The sequence below is a fragment of the Grampus griseus genome (assembly GCF_964374135.1).
Source record: "Grampus griseus genome assembly, chromosome: 21".
NCBI lineage: Eukaryota > Metazoa > Chordata > Mammalia > Artiodactyla > Delphinidae > Grampus > Grampus griseus.
Window position 1 is genome coordinate 14,718,668 of NC_139015.1, and position 15,175 is coordinate 14,733,842.

The window sequence follows — 15,175 nt, forward strand, 5'->3', positions numbered from 1 at the left end:
CTTTCTGATTCTGGCTTATTTCACTTAGCATAATGTCTTCCATTTTCATGCATGTTGTCGCAAATGGCAGAATCTCCTTTTTTTAAAGCTGAGTATTTCATTGTATGTACATACAAACACTTCTTTACTCAATCATTCATCAATGGACACTTAGGTTGTTTTTGTATTTCAGCTATTGTGAATAATGCTGCAATGGATATGGGAGCATAAAATTAAGGTAGTGCTTTAATTTTCATTGGGTATATACCCAGAACAGGGATTTCTGGATCATAAGGTAGTTCTATTTTTAATTTTTTGAGGAACCTCCATACTGTTTTCCATAATTGGTATACCAGTTTACAATCCCATCAAAAGTATATAAGGGTCCCCCTTTCTCCACATCCTCCCTAACACTTGTTACCTTTTTTGTCTTTTTTTTTTTTTTTTTTTTGCCATACGCGGGCCTCTCCCCGTTGTGGCCTCTCCCGTTGCAGAGCACAGGCTCCGGACGCGCAGGCTCAGCGGCCATGGCTCACGGGCCGAGCCGCTCCATGGCATGTGGGATCTTCCCGGACCGGGGCACGAACCCGTGTCCCCTGCATCGGCAGGCGGACTCTCAACCACTGCACCACCAGGGAAGCCCCTTTTCTGTCTTTTTGATAATGGTTATTTAACTGATGTGAGGTGAGATCTCATTATGATCTTGATTTCCATTTCTCTGATGATTAGTGATGTTGAGCACCTTTTCATATATCTAATGGTAATTTGTATATCTTCTCTGGAAAAATGTCTATTCAGCTCTTTTGCCCATTTTTTATTTGAGTTTGTTTTGCTACTGAGTTGTATGAGTTTCTTACATATTTTGGGTATCAGATATATGGTTTTCAGTTATATGGTTTATCAGATTTATGGTTTTCAAATATTTTCTCCCATTCCATGGGTTGCGTTTTCATTTTGTTGATGGTTTCCTTTCCTATGTAGAAATTTTTAGTTTGTTTATTTATGCTTTCGTTGCCTAAGCTTTTGGTGTCATATTCAAAAAATCATTGCCAAGGTCAATGTCAGGGAGGTTTTTCCCCTGTGTTTTCTCTTAGAAGTTTTATGGTTTCAGGTCTTATGTTTAAGTTTTTAATCCATTTTAGTTGATTTTTATGTATAGTGTAAGATAGGGGTCTATAGATCCCTGATTTAAAACAAAATCCTTCCTTTCCTTCTTTCTGTGCACCTTTTTTTCCTTTACTTCCTCATTTCCTCCATTCCTTTCTTCCTAATTTGGTCAACAAACTACTAGGTGAAGATGTGAAAAAACTGTCATCCATACAGTGTTATGGGCAGTGCCTAAGGGAGGCTTTGAGAATCTGAGTGAGGTACCAGAGTGTCTGGAGGCTTGAGTGCACTGGTGGCAGCCTGGCCTGGTTATTCGAGGATGAGAGAGTTGAGGAAGATGTCTGAAGGCGGAGGTGCGTAGTGGCATCTTATGTGAAAGACTGAAGATTGAGTGGGGTGAGAATGGCATGCATGAGGAGGAGTGAAGTGGTAGTTGCTAGTGTAGGGTATTCAGAAAGTAAGCAGCTTGAGAAGTTTGTCACACTGGTGGCGGAGAGATGGGGAGGGTGGAGAGGAGGGTGATGGTAGCTTTGATATGAGTTGAGTACCTATGAAGGTAAATAATCAAATAGTTATTTATGTTGAGAAAAATTGAGTCCGATTTATTGCTGATAGAAAAGGGAGTCACAAATATGGAAAAAAAGAAAACTAGAATGAGCCCTGTAATGTTAGATTAGATATGGAAATATTAATGTGAATTTATAGTTTTCAATAGATGACAAATAGAAAAAAGCAAGGAAGATAGGAAGGAAGGGAGGGAAGGAGGGAGGAAGGAAGGAAGATCTGGGGATAGATAATATAATTGTATATAACATAGTTCATATATATCCTAGCTCTGTCCTGAGAGAGCCTGGGAGCAGAGATACTCGAGTAGCAATGAGCATATCTTTCACTCAGATCTTGCTTTATAAATGCCATTCTCCACTAAAAGGAACCAGAGCTCCTTGGAGAAACTTCCGATTCCTGGACTGGGGAAGGGAAGAAACGGATGAGCCAAGAACATTTTGATGTACCAGAAAATAAAGAAATGTTCCCCATATGATAGAACCATGTCCAAAGATACACAAACCAGCCTGATATCCGCACTGGTCAAATCTGGGACAGTTTGAGCATTAAAATAAGTAGTAATAGCAACATATTATAATCAATTGAATAAAACAGAAATCCACCAGTACATACAGATATGAATGCATGAATAAGTGAATGAATGACTAAATGAGCAGAGGTGAAAGATTTTCGTAACAGTGGAATGCCAACTAATAAATTGAGGAGAAAACTACAGAATAAGAAAATCATCTGGCAGTTATCACAGTAATAAGTAACTCAGCCAAAAACATCAATGCATGTAAAACATTTTGGTGAGAGTTAAATGATGCACAAGATATTTCTATAAATTCAAAGAACTTCTGCGCAAAATGCTTATCAATTATAAAGGTAAAAGAGAGGATCTTTACAACTGGGGAAACCTGGAAGAAACTATTTGATCACGTGCTAATGTTTAATATCCCCAGCAATGGCACACAGTGAATTTGCTTATCAGTTGATAGAATGCAGTGAGAATAATTTGGTATTACTTTTCTGATACTCCTGCCAAAAATACTTAACTTGAATCTAGTCATGAAGAAAAATCAGACAAACCCAAATTGAGGGGACATACTATAAAATAACTGACCTACAATTTTTAAAAGTGTCAAATCATGTAAGTCAAGTAAAGATGGAAGAATAGATCCAATGTGAACAGGACTTAACAGATGTGCCAACTGAATAGAATTGGATTCTTTTCTAGAAAGGATATTATTGGAAAATGGTGAAACTTGAATAAACTTTGTAGATTAGATGGTAATAATGTACCCATGTTAAATTCCTGATTTTGATGGTAACAGCGCAGCTATGTGGAACAATGGCCTTGTTTGTTGGATATTCATACTTATATATTTGGTAGGCGATGGGGTATCAGGTTGGCAACTTAAAATGATTTAGGAAAAATAAAAAATGCTCCTAGTATTATTCTTTTAGCTTTTCATAAGTTTAAAATTACTTTAAAATAAAATTTTAAACACACACACGCTGCCCACACACAGTAGCACAGATAAAACTGGGGAAATGTGCACAAGAGCTGCGGCTTCTATCAATGTTATATCCTGGCTGTGATATTGTACTACAAGTTTGAAAAATGTTTCCATTGAGGAAAATTGGTTAAAAGGTAAGAAATTTCTGTATCGTTTTTTACAACTCCATGTGAATCTACTATTACCTCTAAAAAATTTAATTATAAAAAAAGTTCTAAAATGTTAGATTAAGGGAAGTAATGTTCACTGAGCATAACCTCTCACTGAATCTTTTTTTTACATTACTGTATTTTTTACTGAAGTGTAGTTATTTACAATATTATATTAGTTTCAGGTGTACAACGTAATGATTCAATATTTTTATAGATTATACTCCATTTAAAGGTATTATAAAATATTGACTATAGTCCCTATGCTATACATTACATCCTTGTATCTTATTTATTTTAAGACTTTTTTAATCATTTTTTTTTTAAATTTTTATTGGAGTATAGTTGATTTACAATGTTGTGTTAGTTTCTTCTGTACAGCAAAGTGAATCAGTTTACATATACATGTATCTACTCTTTTTTAGATTCTTTTCCCATATAGGTCATTACAGAGTATTGAGTAGGTCCTTATTAGTTATCTATTTTATATATAGTCACTGAATCTTTATAATGGCCTATGACGGTGGTATTACGCTTATTACACAGATTAAGGAAACAAAGTGAGAAAGTTTAAGCAATGTTCAAATTTTGACTGTTTGTAAATAAAAGAATGGGATTGGATTAGAATTTTGTCTCGTTTTACAGCTAGAAGAAAATATGACTAGAAAAAAATCCAGAAGAAAGATTCTAAATATACCATATCACTGTTACTGATGGAAACTTATTAATAAATGCATGCTTTTGTCAAATATAGGGCTAAAATTGAAAAATTAAATGATACCCACTAAATTCTATGGTCAGGCCATGGGGTAAATAATTTTGATTTATATGATTCCACAAAACTCAAAGTTCAATATAAATCTACAAATAATATTTTCACAATTCAACTACAAAGAGAATCCTAACATCCTAAATGGAACCCAAAGTGCATGAGAAATGTCTGGTATTTTCGTGGCAGACGTTACAATTTATAAACCAAATAGGTAACAGTTAGTATGAAAGCACTTAAGAGGAGTATCTGAGTATAGGAATTAAAAGGAGAAATAGGAGTAAAAGTACTGATTATCTAAGTAGGAGATTCTCTTCTTTAAATTAGCACGTGTTTAGTGCTGGATCTTATAGAATATGCTTTGTGAGGGAAGATAGATTCTTCTGTAGAAGATGGAGCATCACAAGGCAAGTGAAGTTATTGCTGGTTATCTGTTCTCTGATGAAAACACTTTCAACACTAGAACTCCAGATGCAGCCCTTAGAAACATGACTTTTTGATAGAAACATTGTAGAAGAGGAACGGCTGTAAAATGGGGAAATACTCCATGTCCATACGTGGAAGCAAATTGGGAGAAGAATTACTGCTTAGCAGTAATAAATACTATTAAAAATATTAATTTGAGAGATTAGATCTTTTTCCTGGTCACAGTGAACATATTTCTGACTCTATCTCTGGCCCAAACAATGAAAAAAAATAGATTGTGACATCTGAATCCATCCAGGAAAGTTCAAGAGTGTAATTAACTTCCTCATCAAACCTAACATAGAGCTTAGAATATTATTCACTGAAAGTATGCTTCAAAGATGAGGAATCATAATCATAACAGCCGCTGTTAGGTGGGCTTTCCTACATTTTCTAAAGTTACCAGCTAGCAAAACTGATCTAGCTGAAAACCTAAAGACAGTTTGGATATATATATATACTAATATTTTTTAAAGTTTTTATGTATTTTGTAGGCTACAACTGAAGGATTTTTAAAAATTTTATCTTCTGGGCATTATATTTCAAATGTCCATATTTATCCACCTGGTGTGTGGAGATAGCCGAGCTAACCTCTTACTTCCTATGAGCATGATTAACTGGGAGATTTAAACCAAAGCCCCTTTCCTACTCTTTTAAAATACAAAGAGTGCTTAACAAAGCTATACTTAGTGTCTATGAGAATTACTATCTAGTGCATTTAAATACTGTGCATTTAAATGAATAATATATAATTTAGGTCAGAATTTTTTTTTACAAAGTTAAGTGTATTAAATACATTTTCCTCTAATCTTCAGTTATTATTCATGCTGATTTTTTCCTCATTCTTGAGTAAAATTAGCTCATCACAAGTCTTTATTGGGTCATCCTGATTTTATGGTACTTGTCACTGGATCCTCATCTGGGAATTAAAATACCTTATTCAAGTATCAAAAATTTTATTGCCTTTTCCTCTATCTTCTGTAGACTTCCACTTCCCCTTATTATCCCTGTATTAAGAGAGACATAAATAATTTCCTCTTAGAAACTATCAGGCAAAGTCGTAACTTACTTTTTAAGTCCCAAGCTTCCCTCTGCTTGTCCACTTCCTTATGTTCCAGCAAAAATCATATAGCTGAGCAATATAATGGTCTGGGAAAAATGATGATAGTCTTTTAAATTTTTCATATAAATGTTATTTACGTGCGTACTTTAAATTTTTTCTCTAGGTGCCCTTCCCAATCAGATACTTCACAAATTGTTTTCACCTCCTCCTACTACTCAAGTCTAAAAAGTTTCTCAGATAACTTGGAGTGTGTTAAGCAACTATATAAATCTTTTTAAACGTTTTTTGAAACAAAGAGGGAAAGTAAGATATTTAAAAGAAAAAAATCTTAGAGATGCTGCGAGACCAGTATAGGCATTATTATGCAAATATTTGGAAAACAATTTTCAGACTGGCAAACACTGATGAGCTTTTTCTCCCCTCACATCTATATTCAGGGAGAATTCTGAAATGCTAAGATTACACAGTCTGGTCACCGACCAATGCCTTCTTTCAGCCCTGCTCTCACAGAGTACCAGATCTTTAGGCAACAATGAAAAATGTCTAAGGTTATACATTCTATCTTTCCCTTTGCTTTTGAAGCCCCTTTCCTTACGGAGAATTTAGAAAAGTCAGGTTAGGTTTCAAGTACTGTGAAGCTAGGATCTAGATTCTTCCATTCTTTTTAGGCCTTGAGGAAAAGGACAAGTATAATTCTTTTTTTTTTTTCATATATCCACTCTTATTGTAGATTCTTTTCCCATATAAACCATTGCAGAGTATTGAGTAGAATTCCCTGTGCTGTACACTAGGTCCTTATTAGTTATCTATTTTATTTATAGTAATGTGTATATGACGATCCCAATCTACCAATTTATCCCTCCCCCCATCATACCCTGGTAACCATAAGTTTATTTTCTGCATCTGTGACTCTAGTTCTGTTTTGTAAATAAGTTCATTTGTACGCTTCTTTCAGATTCCACATGTAAGCGATATCATACATTTCTCTTTCTGTGTCTGACTTACTTCACTCAGTATGACAATTTCTAGGTCCATCCATGTTGCAAATAATATTAATTTGTTCTTTTTTTATGGCTGAGTAGTATTCCATTGTATATATGTACCACATCCTCTTTATCCATTCCTCTATTGATGGACATCTAGGTTGCTTCCATGACCTGGCTATTGTAAATAGTGCTACAGTGAACATAGGGGTGCATGTATCTTTTCGAATTATGGTTTTCTCTAGGTATATGCCTAGGAGTGGGATTGCTGGGTCATATGGTAGTTCTATTTTTAGTTTTTTAAGGAATCTCCATACTGTTCTCCATAGTGGCTGTACCAATTTACATTCCCACCAACAGTGTAGAAGGGTTCCCTTTTCTCCACACCCTCTCCAGCATTTATTGTTTGTAGATTTTTTGATGATGGCCATTCTGACTGGTGTGAGTTGATACCTCACTGCAGTTTTGATTTGCATTTCTCTAAGAATTAGCAATGTTGAGCATCTTTTCATGTGCTTTTTGGCCATCTGTACGTCTTCTTTGGAGAAATGCCTATTTCGATCTTCCACCCATTTTTTTGATTGGGTTGTGGGTTGTTTTTTTTTTTGATATTGAGCTACATGAGATATTTGTGTATTTTAGAGATTAATCCCTTGTCAGTTACTTCATTTGCAAATATTTTCTCCCATCTTAAGGTTTCCGCAGCTGGCAGGTTGAACTAACAATTGGTGAAGAGATAGGATTTGGGTCAGATGCCCAGCCAGGGACAAATAGTTGTATTTGTTGAGGGCATACCCTTTATCCTATCCTTTGGAAACATAAGAGTCATCACAGGTAAGTGGATGCGAATCTAAGTCCAGTAGAGGCAAGGGCACAGCATCTGGTGAAGCTAGCAAGATGGGACTCCCAAATCTGGAAAATGATGGACGATTTTCCATATTGAGTGTCATTTGTTGTTTTGAGAACAGCAATTCTCTTGACCAATAAAAATCTTTAGTGAGGGAAATGCTGAAATGTGATCTTATTTCCTTAGGTTTTTAGATTGAGATGCCAGGAAGACAAGAAGTAAATGTTATTCTGAAGGTTGTGTCACCCAGAGAGAAATGAATAAATAACTGTCACAGGACACTGATTCTGGGCTCATTAACAGAAAGAAACAAATTAACATTTCCTCACATGAGATAAGGCTTCTTTTCTATTGATAAGAATTTTAATTATCTATTGCCTAAGATAATTCAGAAACTTTTAGAAAAACAAAACACCGGTGAACATGAAAAGCAAAAATATTTTGCATCCTATAAATTTCTATTTCAGTTCTTGTTAATATTTATGCATATATTTTTACACACATAATTTGTTGAAACATATACTCATTTTGACTCCTGAAATTTATAGAATATTTATATTTCCATGTAACAATATAATTCTAGAGCCTTTTAATATATTATTTATTATAATATTATTCATGTAGTCTGATTCTCAGAAGTATTTTTGCACCTAACCAGATTGCACTGAAGTAGGAATGAGCCAGTACACACTGCCATAAGTTGAGATAGCATTGTGTATTACTGAAATTTATTTTTGAAGTCTTAACTGCAATATGCAGTGGTAACAAAATTGCTTTTATTTGTGTTTCTATGTATTTTTTTAATATGGTTGGTGATTTCTATTATTATGGGTAAGCTTTTTTTAAATTATAATAAGCACTTATTTAGCAGACTGTGGCTGGTAACTTTATATATTTGTGTGTGTGAGTGTTTGTATTTGAGATCAAAATTTTATCAGTTATAGTGTCATATATTTTGTCATTTACACGTGTCATTACTCTAATTTACAACAATTATTTCCATTTTTATATCCTTAAACATTCATTGGCTGTGTTTCTTTTTTTTTACAATACGCGGGCCTCTCACTGTTGTGGCCTCTCCCGTTGCGGAGCACAGGCTCCGGACGCGCAGGCTCAGCGGCCATGGCTCACGGGCCCAGCCGCTTCGCGGGATGTGGGATCTTCCCGGACCGGGGCACAAACCCGTGTCCCCTGCATCGGCAGGCGGACTCTCAACCACTGTGCCACCAGGGAAGCCCCTAGATCATTCTTTTAAAATGTTTTTCCCTATGCATTCAGCTGCTTAAGGTTCCATAGATGTTAATTAAAATGCCGATATCCAGGCCTCAACAAACTTATTGAATTAGTTTCTGTGGTGGAGCCTTGGGTAGAATTCCTAACGAGTTCCCCAGGTGATACTTATATATACTAAAAATGAAAACCAAGGTTGTAGAAGTTTTCTTTTTCTATTCTAATATCAGTAAGGCCAAATATAGTGAGTTGTTACTATATAGTTACCCGGCTATGCTCACATCATAGCAGTGACCAACATGAGAAATGATTTTATTTATTTGTTTGTTTATGTATCTATTTTCTATCTCCTGCCTTTCAGATAAGTGCTGCATGAAAGATGTGTGATCTCTTTCATTTCGCCCCTGTACCCAGTGCTTAGAACATGGCCAGGTACATAATTACAACTGTTAAATGAATATGTGTACTGATTGCTCTTAGCTTTGGGCACTTCTGTATAAGTATGCTATTCTTCAATAAAATTTATTAAAAATTGTAAATTAAGGAAACTTACATAACATATGCCTAGTAAATGTTTCCATGTATATTACTGTGGGTGAAGGAACTAATTTCTTTCTTTCAAATCTCTGGACAGCATATCTCACAATTTCCAGGTTATTGATGTGAAAAAATAACATATCTCATCCTTAAATATTAATTGTTTTTTTAATGTTCTTTAATTTGGGTAGTACCTCTTACCATCACTTCATTTGCCGGTCCTTATCACTAGAACATGCTGAGCTCACCCCTGCTTCAGGGCCTTTGAACTTGCTCTTCTTCGTGCCTGGAATGATCTTCTCTCAAGTTTGTACATGGTTCTCTGCTTCTCGTTATTTGGTTCTCTTACTAAAATATCCTCACAGGGGCCTTTCCTGAGCACCCTGACAAAGGTAACCACCTTCTTAGAAACCACTAGTTATGGTTTTTTCACAAACTTCAGCTCCTAGAGAGCATTGTAAACAATTGCAAAACATCATTTGGTCCTTATTTTTCTTCACAGAGGATTTTTCTGCACTTTCTCCTATCTTTAACTTAACTATTATGAACTTTTATGAATATTTTTCCTTTGATGATTAAAGTTAGTGCAGATCCTTTATGCTACTTTAGGGGGCACTGTTTTAGCTTTTGGAACTGAAACAGGAGTAAGGAACACATAGGATAGAGGCACCATCAAATGAGCACATGTACTATGTACCAACATTGTCCTAGGTGCCAGGAATGTAACAGTAAAGAGTGAATAGGTAGATTTAGGGGAAGCATGAACCTAAGGACCAGGACAACCTTCATAAGACAGGGTATTGCAACTCAAATAAGGGAAAACATAAAGATATGCTTCTGAGGAATAATAACAGACAAAAGTGGCAAGGAAAGTGAGAGACACAGGGAGGTTACAAAGTAGGTCCAGATGAATTCTTGAGGATAGCCTTATATTGTACTATGGTAGGGTTTCTTTCGAAATTATGTGCAAAATCTTGCTGCCATTGTCATAGCACTTGAACCCAACATCCGATATATTTCCAGTGTTATTCCCTTCCTGTTACTGCCAGTGTGAGTTCTGGTCCTCTTGGCATGGTAGTGATAAAAGGATGCTGTAAGGTATAGAGGTATTTCTAGATGGATCATGATTTCTCAGGTTTTCTCTCCAAAACAATGCAATTTCCTAAACACTGCAGCTAGTTGTGTTACAGCAAGATTTCAGTATTGCTCAGATGACAGATTTGTGTTACATTCTCAGGTGAGATGCTGAGTGTGATGTGGTTAGGCTGAAAGGGATTCATGCAAAATAGGATACGGGTTCATTATAGACTTGAGAGAAATTTGAGATGGAATGTAGTTGGTGATTTTTGTGCAATTTCTGTTAGATGGATGAAGTAAAAATGATGGCAAGGGAGCCAGACTTGCCCCTTGGTATTAGAGTGTTCCCTGGGAGCCTGTCATCAAGCGGAGGATGGTTTTTATTCTAATTTTACCTGTGTGAAGTGGTCAGGACAACTTATTCAGTTCTTGACCAGGTGATCATATTTATAAGCTATGTCTCCACATGATTCAGGCTCTGCCAAAATCATGTTAAAAGGAAACACAGGGCTTCCCTGGTGGCGCAGTGGTTGAGAGTCTGCCTGCCGATGCAGGGGACACGGGTTCGTGCCCCAGTCCAGGAGGATACCACATGCCGTGGAGCGGCTGGGCCCGTGAGCCATGGCCGCTGAGCCTGCGCGTCTGGAGCCTGTGCTCCGCAGCGGGAGGGGCTGCAACAGTGAAAGGCCCGCGTACAGGAAAAAAAAAAAAAAAAAGAAAAGAAAAAAAGAAACACAAATCTCAGTCCAGAAACCTTGAGGCATCATTTTTGCTTTTCACCTTCTTAACAAGTCCAGCCAGGCATTTTATTCTACCTGTGACACAGGAAGTTTACCATAAATGCTTTCAAACATAATTTCCTCTTTCGATATTATACATTTATGAAAACCACACACACGCAAAGCAAAAGTAAAACTTTCCTGTTCCTTCATGCCACTCCGCTCCTCTATTTCACTAACTCCTCGCTACCTCTTAACCCTCATTCAACACACTCTCATGCACCTTGTCCACCACATCTCACTCTTACCAAACCCTCTACCCTTCCTTTACTCTAGGTACAGCTACTGGGAAAGCACAGTCTCACAGACAGCTTGCTGTTTGGACTTGGGGCTACAGGGAAGAGGTCAGTAGATTGCCTTTTAAACAAGAATCTTTGGAATTCAGGTGAGAAGGGCTGCAAATACAGGCATATTGATAATTTGGGGGTTTTTTTCTATTGCATTGCTATTATGGGACTAACATAGATAGCTTTGGGAATTTGAGGATGAAGCCATAAGATGAGGGAAATAGAGTGTTCTCGGTATATATGGAAAGAGTGTGCTATCATAAACATTTTGCAATGAGCAATAGAGTAGCCTAGTTGATATAGTTGAATTGTTCATTGGGCATATAGCACCAATTCAAGAGTTCACTTAAAATGCTTAGTCTTCATCTTACAAGGAGAGGTAAAAACATGATACATGAAATTTAGTTTGAAAAAGGACTGAAGGGAACATCCTAAAACTAGGAGAGTTAGAGTTAGATATTCTATGGTTAAAAAGCCATAACTCCAGAGTATTTCTGAAGGTATGGTATGAAGAAAGTCATCTTCCAAACAACGTTTACATTCACAGGAAGAATCTCATGGTTCTGGGATGGAAACTGATCCATGATGAAATTTGAGGATAAAGATGATGGGGGGATGGAGGTGCAGAGGTAGAGGAAAGAACTAAGCATGGGTCAAAAATGGCTTCCAGATTCCTAATTCTGTCCTAATAGCAAGATATAATTTGACCATTAAAAAAAAAAACTTAGAAAAAGCAATGTGGACAAATGCAATTTTATAGAACATAATTTCATTGAAAGCAATTTAGTTAAAAGCAAGTTGGTCAGCAGGTCATTTTGGCTGAAATGATGATGGGGTTTAAATGAAAATTCCTGGACACTGCTTTTTTTTAGTCTTAGTTATTTTTGGTACACCATGGGGCACTTTGCAGACCTTCATACATCATTACATATTCTTTTCCAGTTTATAGGCCTTTTTCTGCTTTTTTGCTTTTTAATATTTAACATCATTTCAGTCATGTTTTTTCATGTTTAACCAATTCTCCTTATTCTCTATCTTTTTGCTTTTACATTTCTAATTCATATTAAAATTATTCCTGCACACTCTGTTTAAGATAAGAAGATGTTAGAATAAAATAAATATCTAACATTTGGTAAATTGCCTAAATAACTGTAGGTTACAAAATAATGGTATGATCCCATTTCTACTGAAAAGTAAGACACAAATATTTATATAATATATAATAAACATACTTTGTATTTTAGAAAAGAATCTGTACAGATAATGAAATGTTAATAGATATTTTGGATAGGGTTTTTTGTGCTCCTTTTGTATTTTTCTATTTTAAAATATTAAAAAATTGTATTTTCAAAATAAAAAAATTACAGTTTTCTATTTCTAAAATAAAGCATACATTTCTGTTAAAATATGGAAAAATAGAATAAAAGCTAATAATGAGTCATTAATTTAAAAATAATTGAAGAGACTTCCCTTGTGGCACAGTGAATTTGCCTGCCAATGCAGGGGACACGGGTTTGAGCCCTGGTCCAGAAAGATCCCACATGCCGCAGAGCAACTAACCCCGTGCATCACAACTACTGAAGCCTGCATGCCTAGAACCCGTGCTCCGCAACAAGAGAAGCCAGCGCAATGAGAAGCCCGTGCACTGCAACAAAGAGTAGCCCCTGCTCGCCACAACTAGAGAAAGCCTGTGTGCAGCAACAAAGATCCAACGAAGCCATCAATAAATTAATTAATTAATTAATTTTAAAAAAAAAGAAGATGTGGTACATATATATAGTGGAATATTAGTCAGCCATAAAAAGGAACGAAATTGGGTCATTTGTAGAGACGTGGATGGACCTAGAGACTGTCATACAGTGTGAAGTAAGTTAGAAAGAGAAAAACAAATATTGTATATTAACGCATATATGTGGAATCTAGAAAAATGATACAGTTGAACTGGCTTGCAAGGCAGAAATAGAGACATGGATGTAGGGGACAAACGTATGCACACCAAGGGGGGAAGTGGGGGTGGGTGGTGTGATGAATTGGGAGATTGGGATTGATATATATACACTAATATGGATTAAATGGATAACTAATAAGAACCTGCTGTATAAAAAAATAAATAAAATTCAAAAAAATAATTAATTAAAAAAAAGAACTGAATCTTGAAGGATGGGATTTTTCTACTTTAAAAATAACAATTTAAAGACAGTATGCCTATTCTGCTTATGTGACTGTTTCACTTTTTGTGCAAGGGAAAAAATTAAGCAGGTATTTTGTTTTCAAACTAAGCCACTTTTGTTTGATGTTTCTCTATGAAAACTGAAAGAGTGGACATAGTTATCTAAGACTGGATCAGAAATACAGGTAAAAAATAGGGAAATAAGCAGATAATGCCTGAAAATTGGTATTGCAAAATTAGAGAAAGATTTTACTTAGAAAACTCTAACATATAGCAAAAATTTAAACTTTCCACAACATGAAACAAAATAGCCTAAATAAATTATGGTAAGTTAAAAATTAATGCTATGTCATTTCTACTAACAAATAAAATATAAATATTTACATATTATATAATACACACTGCATTTTAGAAAATGGTCTGTACAGATATTTAAAAGGATAATAGGTGTTTGCACAATATTTAATAAAAGAATACTTGAAAAACCAGTTCCTGTATATATTCATTTTTAACAGTTCTCATACATATTAATTTTTGAACAAACTGCTGGAGTTGAATAGCTGGGTTTCAGCTAACCTGCATTCAGCCAAATTTAAGCAATTTTTTTCCGCCAGCTACATCATTGATTGTATGACACATTAGGCAATGCTGGGATACTAGAAATCATAGCTAATCTAGAGAACAAATCTTACAGAATCTGACAGAGGTAATTGATATGGGAAGAGACAGAGTACACGGCCATGAGAATTTACTAGGGGGACATATTGAAAAACACATAACTGAATTTAAAGGAATCTTCTGGATATGTTCTGTATGTTGAGGGAAGAGGTACATAATTTCTAGGCCCCTGAGTCTCTGGTCCTGCTAATGTAAGAATGTGTAGGTGGGGAAGACTTGGTAGGGTTTTTTTTCCCCGCTTTGGAAAAATGTAATGTCCAAGTATCTTTAGTACATACTGTTCACTCCTGTAAAAGGAGGCATGTATAAGGATATTCACACCAGGATGATGTAAAATACATACATACACACTACTATATATAAAATAGATAACTAATAAGGACCTACTGTATAGCACAAGGAACTCTGCTCAATACTCTGTAAGGGCCTATATGGAAGAAGAATCTAAAAAGAAGAGTGGATCTATGTATATGTATAACTGAATCACTTTGCTGTACACCTGAAACTAACACAACATTGTAAGTCAGCTATACTCCAATAAAAAAAATTTTAAATATAAAATAAAATATATACACAGATAGATGTAAATATTATAAATTTTCACCAGTAAGTGAATGACTAGATAGTATCCCAAACTATATAAAAAGCTACTCTGTGGCAGTTCAATGGTAAAGACCTGAAAATATAAACATGGAAACATCTTTAAGACATGTTATTATGAGAAAATAATTTTGCAGAAATATTTATATGATTCCATTTGTATTAAAACAACAAAACTATTTGTCCTAAATGTCCTAACTTTTTATCCATTTATGAATGTATCTATGTAAATGCATAGAAAAACATTCTAAAGTTACAAAGTACACTGTTTTCATTCCTCTGGAGAGGGAAAAAAGATTGGTGGCAACAGTGGAGGGTTTGCATTTTTACCAAATATACTTCAGTATTGTTTGCATTGATTATAAATAAATATATTTCTGTATTAC